Consider the following 12,774-nt stretch of genomic DNA (forward strand, 5'->3'; position numbering starts at 1 on the left):
CACGAAGGGCATGAGGAGTGGGAGTGGGGTGGAGTTCCCCCACCCCTACTGAGGTTGCCTGACAAGCCACATCCTTTGGGATGGTTGTGTGGGTGGTTTCCCCCACCCACCCCACCACCTGAAGTGTGCAGCTGAGTTCCCTCAAGCTCTTTAATCTGCAGGTGTCTTTTGTGCATGGCACACACTTGGTGGGACTGGACTGCTGTAGCTTGATCCGTGGAGGGTCCTCCTTCCCCTGGGTCAGGTGGTTGGACTGTGGGGGCTCCTTCCTGCTCCCTTCCAACTCTGTGGCCATTCGCACATGGCCTGCGCTTGCAGGTTCCATGTGCAGCAGAGCATGGAAGCCAATCTCAGGACAGTGGGGGCTCCCCACCCCCTCCCCATTGTGCATGGTCTAAATGCCTGCCCAAGCAAGTTATGTGCACCCTATCCATCTGCCACGAACAAAGGGTGGACACAGATCATGCGGGCAGGGCTGGCTCATGCAGGCTTCTAAACATGGAAAGAAATGGCCCCAGCAATTCACCTGAAAGGGCAGGTTCAAAGCCCACTGCGATGGTGCACCACCACATTCAGAACCTGCATCCCTTGGCTATGCATGCAGGTTAGGCTTTGATACACTGGAGTGGTTTTAGCAAGTTGGAGGATAAGGCTCTGTTCTACCTGCACTATCGGAAGCAGGATGTTTCTGAATGCCAGTTGCTGGGAACCGCAGGAGGGGAGAGTGCTCTGGTGCTCAAGTCCTGCTTGTGGGCTTCCCATTGGGGCACCTGGTTGGCCACTGTGAGAACCGGAGGCTGGACTAGATGGGCCACTGGCCTGATCCAGCAGGCTCTTCTTTGCAAGTGGTGCTCTGTCACTTTCTCTTGTATAGAGTATCCCTGGATGCCACCAGTCTGGTCTGGTTGATCTCCTTTTTCACTTCATGTGGGTGGGCACAGCAGTCCAACACCTGGCGTCAATTCGTAAGTTGTGAGTCTCTCTGCAAGAGGTCAGAACAGAGGTGGGCCACAAGGTGGGGGTCCTTGGGAGTCCTTAATATGTGACCATTGTGCGGTGGTCACCAAGAGCTCCCAACTCGAGCAAATCAGATAGATACAAACAGAAGGGACCAGACTCTACAACAAGCCCAGATGCCAACATTGCCCCCCATATCCACTGCTTAGGCAGGCAACACTATCATATATCACCCATGGCATCATTCATTCAGCTGGCGCATCTTCCAATGTGATAGATGCCATCATCTGCCACCAATGCCCTCCTTCGTTCTACATATGACAAACAGGCCATTTCCTACACTCAAGGATAAATGCACACAAATCTGGTATCGGAAAGGGCAACATTCACAAGAAAGTAGAACATTTCGGCCTGCCAGTCTCCGCTGTCACTGACGTTAAGGTGGCCATCCGGAAACAAACTAACTTGAAGGCAAACCGCAATGTATCCAAAAGTTCGTTTCTGTCCATATGGGTCTGAATAGGGGCAAAGGTTTCCTGTCTCTCTACAGGTGTTAATTTGCTCAGCAGTGCTGAGATGATTCTGGTATCATCCATCAATGCTGCTGTGAAGAGTTCCTGTGCTCATTTTGTGTACATTTAAGCTCTAATTGTATTGTTACTTTACTCAGCAGTGCTAAGATGATTGTCTTGTTGCTGCTCTGAAGAGTCATTTCCCACACATTTTCCCAAGTGGTCCTTGACTGTACTTTTGCAGGTCATGGTCATTTAACTCCAATCTTTGCATTCCCACCTCCCCTTTATACACGCACACACCTGCTGATGTAGGATCACTCCCTGCATCTAATGCTTATGCCATAATAAACTCTGTTAGCCTTTCAGGTGCCACAAGTCACTATGTTGTTCTTGCTGTAACAGACATGTTACAGCATGACGCCTTCCCCCCAAGAAACTGGACGGAGGGGACATGTGCAAGGACTTCTTCATGTTCTCAGGAACCCCGCAGGTATGTAGGGTCTCTCCACAAGAACAAATGAATGCATTGTGATTGCAAACGGAGTCTTCTGCCATTCTCCAGCTCCCTCCCTCCCTCCCTCCCTCCGAGACATGCCCACATTCATTCTCCCCAAATCACGTCTTCTGGAAGAGGCAAATGAAGATAGTGAAGCAGCCACAGGAAGGTGTGACTTCAGAGTCACAGGCAAAAAAGCATGCATTCCCAAAGGCAGGTTCTACAGATAGCAGCGATCAGCCAGCTGGACACCACACATATCCCGCAGTGAGAACAATTGAATCAGCAGCAGGTAGATGCAGGGACTCCAGGTCATCGCCCACATCACTCCTGGTTGCTACTTGCCTGGTGGTTTGGCAAGGATGCTTCAGCCAGGTAAAGGGGCTCAGGGAGGATGAGAATGATCTGGGCGCGGGGGAAGCTGACACAAGTCCCTGGTCATGGGGAGATCACAGCTGCAATGCTTTAGGTCCACTATGTACATTTAAAGCACACCCAACACACATTTAAAGCACACGACTTCCCCCAAAGAAGCTGCCATTTGTTAAGGGTGTTGGGAGTTTGCAGCTCTGGGGGGGGGGGGAGGGAACCACAGTTCCCATGATTCTTTGAGGAAGTCATGTGGTCCAAATGTGCATTGGATGTGCTTAAATGTGTGCTGTGGACCCGTTAGGATGGCCCATCCTGAGCAGCTGGGGGCCTCAATTGGTTTTCCGGCACTGGCTCTGGGGGAACATGGAAGGTGGTTCTCTCAATGCTGCAACTGGACTTTGGGATGAGGACACAGCCTGGCAGTGGCAGCTGGTGACCCCATGTCAGCGGGGCAGTGGCATCCACCCCAGGTTTTAGTCTGAACTTTCGAGGAGCTGCCTGAGGTGCTGAAGTGTGGAGCCACCAGCTGGTCCTGCGGCGTGGGCAGCTGACTCCTCTAAGCAGTGCTTGAGTGGCTCCTTTGTCTTCCCTGAAGCTGAGAGGGATGAAATGAGAGTCACGTTGAAGCAAAGTATGTGCTGAATCTGACCAAATGTGAGCTAGAGCGCATTTTAGGTTCAGCCCTCCATGATGGCCGACTCTGCCACTGCCCAACTGCACAGTGTTGGCCAGTGAAGCTGTTTCAGATGGCAAAACACCTTTTCAGCTGCGTCCTCAGCAGGGTGGATTCATCTGAAGCCCTCAGTGACCACTTTACCAAACACTGCCCAGGTAAAATCTTCCGCATCTCATCCAACTTGGACTCCAGTTCTCCAGTAATTGTGTCAGAAAGGGGTCCGGGGCAGCCTCTTCCCCAAGTCTTGATGGAGACACTTCAGTTAGTTCCAGCTGAAGTTGTGGACAGGATTCTTGGGGGAGGGGGAGGCCAACCACATGGACTTGCATCCCTGACCATTAATTAAGAAGCCTAGACCAGAACTGAGACATTTATATATTTATTTATTTATTTAAAACATTTCTATGCCGCTCTATCTTCCTGGAAAGCTCAGAGCAGCAAACAACTCTATAATAAAAGAACATAGACCGAAAATACCTTATAAAAACAAGACATACACCATAGATACAACTTATAAGATAAGATTAAAATAGTAAAAGACTGTATACAATACAATAAACACATAATTACTCCATAATCTCTCATGGTCAAGAGATTTCCTATTCCTCAGTCCAGGTTAAATGCGAGACGGAAAAGGAACGCCTTGACCTGGCGACGGAATGCCGGAAGTGAGGAGGCCGACCTGACCTCTATTGGCAGGGAATTCCAGAGTCTTGGGGCGATAACAGAGAATGCCCTATCTCTGGTTCCTGAAAGATGAACTTGTGAGGTTAAAGGTATCCTAAGGAGCGAATTATCGGAGGACCTGAGAGAATGGGGGGGGTTCATAGGAAGACAACCGATCGGACAGATAGACAGGGCCCAGGCTGTGAAGGGCTTTAAAGGACAACACCAGCACCTTGAATTGAGTCCAGAAGCAAATCGGTAACCAGTGGAGCTGTTGCAACAGGGGGGTTGTATGGGCACGAATGTCAGCCCCTGTCAGCATTCTTACTGCTGCATGCTGGACCAATTTAAGCTTCTGAACTGTCTTCAAAGGCAGCCCCACGTAGAGTGCGTTGCAGTAGTCAAGCCGGGACGTAACTAAGGCGTGAGTTACCTTCGTCAGATCAGACATCTTTAAAAACGGGCGCAGCTGGTGAACCAGTCTTAACTGGGCAAAAGCACTCCTGGACACAGCAGAAACCTGAGCTTCCAGGTTCAAAGCCGAGTCCAGAAGACTCATTACATTTATATTCTGCCCTTTCTCCCAGAAGGAGCCCAGGTCGGCATACATTAAAACCACTCTAAAATATCTTAAAAACAAAAATACTTTAAAACATATCAAAATAAAACATCTTTAAAACATATTAAAACAAAATATTTTTTAAAAAAAGCTTTAAAAGTTCTATACACAACACCAACCCTCATGCTCAGAGGACTTAGACCTAAGTCTCACAACTACCAAATGAAGTGGGAAAACCTGTATTTCAATTATTTCACTTCAGAATGCAGTGGGGATTCACATAACTGAATGCTTCTTCATACAATTCTGCACATATTTATTTATTTTTATTTATTTATTATTAGATTTATGTCCCATCCTTCCTCCTAGCAGGAGCCCAGGGTGGCAAACAAAAGCACTAAAAACACTTTCAAACATCATAAAAACAGACTTCAAAATATATTAAAATGAAACATCTTTAAAAACATTTTTACAAAAGCTTTAAAAAATCTTTTTTAAAAAAAGATTTAAAAACATATTAAAAAGCAATTCCAGCACAAACGCAGAGTGGGATGAAGGTCTCTACTTAAAAGCTTGTTGAAAGAGGAAGGTCTTCAGTAGGTGCCGAAAAAATAACAGAGATGGCGCCTGCCTAATATTCAAAGGGAGGGAATTCCACAGGGTAGGTGCTGCCACACTAAAGGTCCGTTTCCTATGTTGTGTGGAACGGACCTCCTGATAAGATGGTATCTGCAGGAGGCCCTCACCTGCAGAGCGCAGTGATCGACTGGGTGTATAAGGGGTAAGACGGTCTTTCAGGTATCCTGGTCCTGAGCTGTATAGGGCTTTGTACACCAAGACTAAGCACCCTGTCCTTGGCATGATTGCTAATGGGCAGCCAGTGTTAACTAATGCCTTTTTAAACGAGAGAATCACATTCCATCAGTTTTGAAGGTGATCCAGCTGTACATCACATCCTTCAGTTGAAAATGTCATTGTCTGCAGCTACCAGGGGGTAGGGGGATCGCTTTAAGAAGGATGCAGACAAACTGGAACAGGTTCAGAGGAGGGCAATGAGGATGATCAGGGGACTGGAAACAAAGCCCTGTGAAGAGAGACTGAAAGAACTGGGCATGTTTAGCCTTGAGAAGAGTGAGGGGAGATATGATAGCACTCCTCAAGTACTTGAAAGTTTGCCACACAGAGAAGGGCCAGGATCTCTTCTCAATCATTCCAGAGTACAGGACACGGAATAATGGGCTCATGTTACAGGAAGCCAGATTTCAACTGAACTTCAGAAAAAACTTCCTAACTGTTAGAGAAGTACAACAATGGAACCATTTGTTGGCGAATTTTAGGGATCTTGGACTGGGGGTCCTTCAAGAAATTTGAAGACACAGGCTTGATGCGAAAAGGTAGGCCTTTAGTCTTTACAAGCATATGCAGGGTCAGCCTCCCAGAGAGTCTAGTGAAGACTACAGTGAGGCACAGTCTGCATGGCTCTTTTATACAGTACTAAATATACATGTGACATTAGTTCACCAATCCCACAAGTTCCTTCCCACATAACTCAACAGTTCCTCCTCCCTGTAATCTTTCCAAACCAATCAGAAAGCATTAGGTAATTCTTAACGTGTACAAGTAATTTGTCACTGTTTAAATATATTTCTTATTCCAATTTTCTGTCCATCTTATTAATATCACAATTGTTTGGCTATCCCCCATGACTAATGCTCTTCCAGGCCAGTTGAAACCAGTTACTACCATATACTACATTCTACTATTGTGAAGGGCTTTCATGCATATCCAGTACTTTCTATTTTCCACTGTTCTTGACTGGCCAGGCTAACCCAGGTACACCTGGAGATATTACAACGTGTTCCTTAATGATACCAGGCTGGGTTTGGCTCGCACAACTTAGGGTGACTGGACATTCATGAGCACCACCGTTTTATTGTTTTGCTATAGGGATTCTTATTTCTTATGATTTCTTAGAAATCCCATTCCTTTCTTAAAGAAAATGCATATCTATAGAGAAAGGATTATGATTAAAGTTCTGGACTATAACTGGAGACCACACAGTTAAGAAAAGGCACTGGGTGATTCTGGCCAGCCACTATCTCTCAGTCTCAGAGGAATATAAAAGGCAAACTACTTCAGAATACCTTTTTACCATGAAAACCCAGTTACAAACACACCGGGACATCTTAAAATGTGTGCTAAAGGTCAACGTTTATTTCATTCCTACCTGGATAATGTTACAAAGTTTTTCCTCTAGTGGGAGGCATTGCTGTACAGAACAAGAATAAGATATATTTGATTGCCAACTATTCCCTCACTAAAAATTAGTTTACCAGGATCAAACAGTTTAAAATATCAATCACAGGTTACATGCTTATTTGGTTTTGAACAATATACTCATTAATTAAAGTCAGTCACACACTGGCCTATTTTGGCAAAAGCAGGAGTTCACAGTGAGGTGAATTTGACCATTGCCTGCTATCCAGGCCTTTCCTCACAGGCCTGTCTTGTAATGCTAGGATTTTTAGGGTAACCTATATAACCTATGGGACTTGTATATATGTAAATAAAATGAAGTTAGGGAACCAGAGTTGAGAAGTTCAGGCTGAATTTCCACTTGCCTCTCTGTGAGACTGCTTAGTTCCTTTGTGATTTTGTTATATTCCATAAACCTATATCCTCTTATATCTATGTTTATATGTGTGGAAATATAACAATTCTCCATTACATTGACCTAGGGAGGTGGTGAGCTCTCCAACACTGGTGGCTTTCAAGAGGCAGTTGGACACCCACCTGTAGGGTATGCTTTAATTTGGATTAATTTGGATTCCTGAGTTGAGCAGGGGTTGGACTCAATAGCATTATAGGCCCCTTCCAGCTCTATGATTCTATGGCAGCCCTGGTGGATAAATTGCTCTGGGAAGTGGAAGCAGGGCATGTGACCCTGTTGGTTTTCCTGAACCTCTAAGGAGGGCTTGATGCCCTTGACCAGAATAGTCTGTGATGCTGCCTTTCAGGGATGGATTTAGTAGGGACCACATGGAGGTGGTTCCATTTCTTCCTGGAGGGCAGGTCCCAGAAGGCAGTTTTCATTTTTCCACAGTGCCTGGTGATTTTAAGAGCTCCCAAGATCAACAGATAGGTAGCAATCTCACTCCCTAACCTCAAAGAGCTACTCACCACCAGCAACAGCAGGCCAGATAACAAAGATGCCTACGCAAGGGACCAGACCCCACAACCAGCCCAGATGCCAACATCACCCACATATCCACTGCTTAGGCAGGCAACACAATTACAGGACCTCATAATATCACCCCCGGCATTGGGCGGGGTGTGTGTGTCATTCAGCTGGCACATCTTCCAATGTGATAAATGCCATCATCTGCCACCAATGCCCTCCTTCGTTCTGCATATATGGCAAACAGGCCAGTCTCTATGAGAATGGACAAATGGACACAAATGTGGCATCAGAAATGGCCGCTGGGGATCAGCTCATCCTCTGTCTGAGGTGACTCCGCTGTTATTGGGCTTTGGGTGGCCCTTCTGGGACAAATGAACTTAAAAGGGTAAGTCTAGGGTGAAACTGCAGGATTGTAGCTTACCAAAAAGTTCAGTTCTATCAGAGATAAGACTGTTTATCCCACTACACGTGTTAATTAACTTACCAGTGCCAGGATGTTTGTGCTATAAACTGCTTCATGAAAGATTACTGAAATTATTTTACATAAGAATCAATGTGCTTATCACTGTAATTCTTGCGTTTCTTTTTTCTTTGAACTCATAGCTAACAATTCCTCTTGCCAAATCAGGATAAACGTTCCATGTACCTCCAACCAGACTGAAGGTGTGCGGCCACTAGTCGGGTGAATCAGCCACAGACACAGACACAGAAGCCCTTCCTCTGAGGACTTTCAAATGGCACACGTGGGCATCCTTCCTTGCTTCCTTCCTTGCTTGTTTCCTTCCTTAGGCCAGGCAGCCTCCCATCCAAGTATTAGCCAGGTCCCTACAAACCCTCCCAGGTCATGCCATCCTTAGAGGTCTGGGTAAGGTGGCCTGAGAGTATAGGATGCTGGGCCCAATGTCCTGTAGGACCCTGCAGAGTATTGAGCCAAGCTTATGTGTGTGTGTTTGAATTTTTACTAAGATTCTACCTTCCCTGCAAATTAGTCAGACAGAGGCTTTAAGCTTTGAAATAAGAAATTACTTTATTCTGGAAGTACATGTTTGATAGGTTATCCCTGGTTATAAACTATATCGGAAGGACAGGGAAGGACGTATTGGTGGCGGAGTCGCTCTATACGTGAAAGAAGGCATTGAATCCAGCAAGCTCGAAACCCCAAAAGAGGCAGACTCCTCCACAGAATCGTTGTGGGTGGTGATACCATGCCCCAGGAGGGACTTAATACTGGGAACGATCTATCGTCCCCCTGATCAAAATGCTCAGGGAGACCTGGAGATGAGATATGAAATTGAGGAAGCATCCAAACTAGGAAATGTGGTAGTAATGGGTGACTTCAACTACCCGGACATAGACTGGCTGCATATGTGTTCCAGTCATGACAAAGAAGCAAAGTTTCTAGATATTCTAAATGACTATTCCCTAGACCAGTTGGTCATGGAACCGACCAGAGGGACGGCAACCCTGGACTTAATCCTCAGTGGGGACCGGGACCTGGTGCAAGATGTAAGTGTTGTTGAACCGATTGGGAGCAGTGACCACAGTGCTATTAAATTAAACATGCATGTAAATGGCCAATTGCCAAGAAAATCCAACACGGTCACATTTGACTTCAAAAGAGGAAACTTCACAAAAATGAGGGGATTGGTAAAAAGAAAGCTGAAAAACAAAGTCCAGAGGGTCACATCACTCAAAAATGCTTGGAAGTTGTTTAAAAACACTATATTAGAAGCTCAACTGGAGTGCATACCGCAGATCAGAAAAGGTATCACCAGGGCCAAGAAGATGCCAGCATGGTTAACGAGCAAAGTCAAGGAAGCTCTTAGAGGCAAAAAGTCTTCCTTCAAAAAATGGAAGTCTTGTCCAAATGAAGAAAATAAAAAAGAACACAAACTCTGGCAAAAGAAATGCAAGAAGACAATAAGGGATGCTAAAAAAGAATTTGAGGAGCACATTGCTAAGAACATAAAAACCAACAACAAAAAATTCTATAAATACATTCAAAGCAGGAGACCATCTAGGGAGACAATTGGACCCTTGGATGATAAGGGAGTCAAAGGTGTACTAAAGAACGATAAGGAGATTGCAGAGAAGCTAAATGAATTCTTTGCATCTGTCTTCACAGTGGAAGATATAGGGCAGATCCCTGAACTTGAACTAACATTTGCAGGAAGGGATTCTGAGGAACTGAGACAAATAGTGGTAACGAGAGAGGAAGTTCTAAGCTTAATGGACAATATAAAAACTGACAAATCACCGGGCCCGGATGGCATCCACCCGAGAGTTCTCAAAGAACTCAAAGGTGAAATTGCTGATCTGCTAACTAAAATATGTAACTTGTCCCTTGGGTCCTCCTCCGTGCCTGAGGACAGGAAAGTGGCAAATGTAACGCCAATCTTCAAAAAGGGATCCAGAGGGGATCCCGGAAATTACAGGCCAGTTAGCTTAACTTCTGTCCCTGGAAAACTGGTAGAAAGTATTATTAAAGCTAGATTAACTAAGCACATAGAAGAACAAGCCTTGCTGAAGCAGAGCCAGCATGGCTTCTGCAAGGGAAAGTCCTGTCTCAGTAACCTATTAGAATTCTTTGAGAGTGTCAACAAGCATATAGATAGTGATCCAGTGGACCTAGTGTACTTAGACTTTCAAAAAGCGTTTGACAAGGTACCTCACCAAAGGCTTCTGAGGAAGCTTAGCAGTCATGGAATAAGAGGAGAGGTCCTCTTGTGAATAAGAAATTGGTTAAGAAGCAGAAAGCAGAGAGTAGGAATAAACGGACAGTTCTCCCAATGGAGGGCTGTAGAAAGTGGAGTCCCTCAAGGATCGGTATTGGGACCTGTACTTTTCAACTAGCGATAATTAGGAAAGGTATTGAAAATAAAACAGCCAATATCATAATGCCGTTGTATAAATCTATGGTGCGACTGCATTTGGAATACTGTGTACAGTTCTGGTTGCCTCATCTCAGAAAGGATATTATAGAGTTGGAAAAGGTTCAGAAGAGGGCAACCAGAATGATCAAGGGGATGGAGCGACTCCCTTACGAGGAAAGGTTGCAGCATTTGGGGCTTTTTAGTTTAGAGAAAAGGCGGGTCAGAGGAGACATGATAGAAGTGTATAAAATTATGCATGGCATTGAGAAAGTGGATAGAGAAAAGTTCTTCTCCCTCTCTCATAATACTAGAACTCGTGGACATTCAAAGAAGCTGAATGTTGGAAGATTCAGGACAGACAAAAGGAAGTACTTCTTTACTCAGCGCATAGTTAAACTATGGAATTTGCTCCCACAAGATGCAGTAATGGCCACCAGCTTGGCTGGCTTTAAAAGAAGATTAGACAAATTCATGGGGGACAGGGCTATCAATGGCTACTAGCCGTGATGGCTGTGCTGTGCCACCCTAGTCAGAGGCAGCATGCTTCTGAAAACCAGTTGCCGGAAGCCTCAGGAGGGGAGAGTGTTCTTGCACTCGGGTCCTGCTTGCGGGCTTCCCCCAGGCACCTGGTTGGCCACTGTGAGAACAGGATGCTGGACTAGATGGGCCACTGGCCTGATCCAGCAGGCTCTTCTTATGTTCTTATGTTCTTAAAGAGTCCTATATCTAGCTAACTAGCTAAGTTGAAGCAACGAGCACTGAGCCCAGTGCTCGCCCTCATGCTGGAGGAGAGGGAGAGACAAAGGAAAGATGTCTGCTCCCCTCTAGAGAGAAAGAAGAAGACTGGGAAGGAGGGAAGGAACTGGAATCAACATCCTCTGCATATCAGTCTAACAATGAAGGGAGAGTCAGCAGGAGATCAAAGGACAGGTATAGCCTAGCAACCAAGAGGTCTCCTCTATAGCTTCCTTTTTTAACCCCATGCAGCCTCAACCCACAAGTTGGAGTTGAACCTCATACATTCCAACAGAGAGAGGGCCTTCTCTGTGGTGGCCCCTAAGTTGTGGAACTCCCTCCCTGTGGAGTTGCATCTGGCATCTTCACTATACAGTTTTTGGCAAATGCTCAGGACACACCTTTTTACTCTGGCCATCAGTTCCTGACATGTATGCTTTCAGAACCCACCCTATTGTTCTGAATGTGATATGTTTTAACTGTTTTTAATGTTGTATTTGAGATATAATAAGTATAATAAATAATGTCAAGGCCTCTCTTCCCCAGGCCAGCCCATCTCCCATCCAAGTATCAGCCAGGCCTAATGTCAAGTCAGAGGCTGGATCTCGTAGCGGCCCCTTTACTTGGCTGCCACACACAAAGGCTCACACGTGCCCCTAACCAATGCCCCCTCCCTCCCCCCTTGTTGCTTGGCTACTTCAGTGTCCAAAGGTACCAAATGTGGGGACTTGTTTACCAATTCCCATCTGGAGGCCCTTCAAGGTGCACATCAGGGGGCTGCATCTGGACACAGCTATTCTTTTGCATAGTTTTACGGAAGTGCCTAGTGAAGGGTTTAGAACACCAGGGACACAGGACCCGGGAAGCCTCCCTACACTGAGTCACACCTCGGTCCATCTAGCTCAGTACTGTCTACACTGACTGGCAGCAGCAGCTCTCTGGGGTTCCAGGCAGGAGTCTCTCCCAGCCCTGCCTGGAGATGCCGCTGGGGATTGAACCCGTGGCCTTCTGCATGCAGGGAAGGTGCTCTGCTGCTGGGCGAGGGAGGGGACTGAGCCAATGCCAGATGAGGACAGCCCCAAGCAGCTCTGTCATGGCTGGACTGTGATGTCGCGGCCGTGATGCCATAGTGGATTTGGGAGGCCAGTGTGGAAATCCCTGCAGACCCTAGGAGAGGAAAGAGGAAAGGCTGCTGTGGTCAGCAGCTGAGTGAGGGATCAGGCAGCCCTGGTGCATGCTAGCTGAGCAGGGAGTCCGTTGGATCCTCACAAGGCAGGGAAAACTGAATCCCGGGTGCCCTGCAAGGCCAGCTGCAGACGCCCTGCTTCTTCCTGTCCTTCTGGGCTATGACCAACCATGAGCAAAAGCCACGATGCCCCCAGAGACAGCCACGTGGTGGGCACCGCTGAGCCCAGGCTCGTGAAGGTGAGTGTGAGGAGCTCCACAGAAAAGTAGGACTTCCAGGTGGCTGAGAACAGCACCATGGAGCAACTCAAGGAGGAGGCCTCTCTCCACTTCAGGGCCAGCAAGGATCAACTGCTGTTGATATTCGCAGGGAAAATACTGAAGGACCAGGACACCCTTCTCCAGCACCACATCCATGATGGACTCGCTGTTCACCTGGCTGTGAGAAAGCCAGAGCTCAGGCACCCTCCTGCCCTGCCAGCGCACCCTGTGGCAGCAGGGCCCAGGACACTGATGCCATCGGCCATTAACTCAGGTCCTTCCCATGTGCCCAACTCAG

The sequence above is a fragment of the Rhineura floridana genome, chromosome 5, assembly GCF_030035675.1.
Source record: "Rhineura floridana isolate rRhiFlo1 chromosome 5, rRhiFlo1.hap2, whole genome shotgun sequence".
NCBI classification, from domain to species: domain Eukaryota; kingdom Metazoa; phylum Chordata; class Lepidosauria; order Squamata; family Rhineuridae; genus Rhineura; species Rhineura floridana.